Genomic DNA, 2968 nt, shown 5'->3' on the forward strand with positions numbered 1-2968 from the left:
AAATTAACTTTTACTTTGCCTAAAACATTCTAAGGGAATACCTGAAAATCTGCATTAAATAAATATGCAAGATTCAGTATATTCTTCCATGATTACCAATCCTTTACGATATTAACAATGACTTTCAAATCGAATGCGGGTCCACAATACATCTCGTTAAGCATGAAAATTCCTATCGCTACGAAAAATCATCCTTTTCATGGATATTATCACTTATCAATAATAGAATAACCCCGATTGTGTGTGGCCTGTCGTACATGCATGGCAGTGAATGCATTTCTTTATATCTAATGTTGGACCAGTGAAACATAACTCGTATTTACAATTCTCGGTTTCCCCGGAAATGTTATCGGCCAATATTCTTCGTCGTCCAAGATGATCACAAACCGGTGTAACAATTTGAAATCGAGCGAAGGAGTGCACCGATGTTGCGCGTGACGGGGGAAAAAAAATAGAATTCCGTCAGTTCTTCCGAGTCGATAGATATCAATAAATAATCGTGTTGCATGCGTGCGCGTGTATGAATAATTTCTAATAATGACAGATACGCGGTTTACGGAAAGTAACGTCCCCGGGGATACCGACGCCATACGAATTTCCATATTTGCTGTAATAACAGATCGGAGCTCGACATTTCTTGTCTCTCTCTCTCTCTCTCTCTCTCTCTCTCTCTCTATTTCTCTGTGGAGAATGGAATTAATCGTTTGTGTAAACCATACACATGTATAACCGCGCGTTGCGTTTTATGTTATACTTTATAAAGTCCCCGACGGGACGTTTATGCTCGTGGGATGTGTTTATCGTTGGAACATATCTCGACCGCTTGCGCTGTGACACGTCGCAATGTTTATCAAGCTGCCATCCCTTGCAAAATTCCTAGTATCTCATCCCTTTTCCGCCGAGTGATATTAAAGTATGCAAAAATTAATTAATTGAACACTACGTTCGATTATAACTGTCCAAGGAAAAGGTTTTCAAAAGCTGTACTTACGTAGGTTTCATCATATTAATGAATAGAATATAAATAAACGCTAATATTAAATATGATTCTTAAAACAAAAAAAAAAAGATATATCTCTGATATCTAATTATACAGTGATATGTAACTATTCTATATAACAAGAATAGAGAATATTTCACAAAAGGGCTGATATTTAATTTAAATTGTATAAATAATCCCGAGTTTAGGACATTTAAAAGTGAAGAGAAGCTTTAACAATTGTCCAAATAACGCTGTCATAAATGACAATGGAGTAACAATATCCTTTGCATTCATCTCCAGCTTTTAAAAGGTTAAATTCAATGTACATTTGGGTTGTGATCTGTGTACATACATATATTATGGCTTTGCCACTCGAAATCGATCGAAGCAACGTGGATGGAACACGCGAGACACCCGCAGTCCGTCGCGGAATCATAGAATTAATGCTACTGAAATATTTACCAGTGCTTCGTGATCGTGCCGCGGATTGGGGTTCGACCCTTCGAAAACCGCGTCTTGTACTACACGCGGCCCGATTTTCCACTCACAGTCGAATACACGGTCTCGAAACTCCTCGGCCTCATAAAGCTAAGTAGTAATTATCGTTCGTCGACATACACAAATAATTACGCGCGTTCGTTGCTAATCATATGGCAACATTTGCGTTAAAATGTTACGTTTGTTTCGTCATAGCCTACTTTGCACTCGTTAAGCACAAAAACAATACAGATTTGTATTGTTTTTCGATTTGTATCAAATTGTTATGTAATAAATAAATAAAATAAATAGTTAAGTATTTGTATCGGAATGTATAACAAATTGTTTATTGAAACGCATTTACCTTTATAACGCCGATTAATTAAAAATAAACATTTTCTTAATCATTATATTAAGTTGTTTTTAAATTCTAAGAAAATCAATAAACCATTTCATTAGCGAAGGCAACATACGAAAGTCGTTGCTCTTGAATTCATGTATAGGGGAACGTGGTGTTCCATCGACCGGTTGTACCTTTAACTATTTGAATTTATAAAAAATCTATTGGATATTTGTAAAAGTAAAAATATGTAGTTCATAGTATGAGTACCAGAGATCTGATTATAAAACATCTCTGGTACTCATACTATAAACTACATATTTTTACTTTTAATATATTTAATATTATAATTATAGTGGTAATGAAGAGAATTATAATATATTCCTGTGAAAAATCATTTATTGTTTTCAAGCGTTCGAATGAAGTAATTTCAAAACGCTTTTTAATCTCATAAAATGTTATATATGTATTCTATCTTATATTGGAATTGCCTAAAATAATAAATAGATATTCAGAAAAAATTATTTAAAACTTAATACTGTCAATCTTAACCTATAATTTATGAAAGTAATAACAAATAGAAAGTGAGCAAGCGTTGTATCTTTAGTCAGTAAAAAATATAAAAAAGCCCATCGGAGCCTACATCAGTTCGGATGCACCGAAAATTTCTTTATTTTCGTGTGAATGTAACAAAACGAATAAAATATACGTTTCGACCCTTCAATTCGGGTCCTTATCAATATAAATCGAAATTAAGACTTTAAATCGAAATTACATAAACAACGCAAATTCCAAGTTGATGATTCCGACAATTTTATTCTTTATCCAAATTAGATAAAGTAAAACCGAAGTCATATACATTGCGTTACTAAGTAGAATCACATCGCTCATCAGATTGTCAGATTTGATGTAAACATTTTCTCGACGTAAAGGTCTTGTGGTGTCGACAGTCAAAGATACAACATGGGTGTTATATCTTTGATCAAAATTCAATTTTTTTTTCTAATGTTAAAAAGGACGTACAAACCATCACAATTTAAATCTATAAAAAATAGATGCTAGTGCCAACATTTCAAAGAATATTTCAGAATTTTTTTGAATTTTTAGACATCAAACTACAACTTGCACAAGAAAAAAATGTCAAAATTGGTCAAAAGTACACCACCTTC

The sequence above is a fragment of the Trachymyrmex septentrionalis genome, unplaced genomic scaffold (assembly GCF_001594115.1).
Source record: "Trachymyrmex septentrionalis isolate Tsep2-gDNA-1 unplaced genomic scaffold, Tsep1.0 scaffold51, whole genome shotgun sequence".
NCBI classification, from domain to species: domain Eukaryota; kingdom Metazoa; phylum Arthropoda; class Insecta; order Hymenoptera; family Formicidae; genus Trachymyrmex; species Trachymyrmex septentrionalis.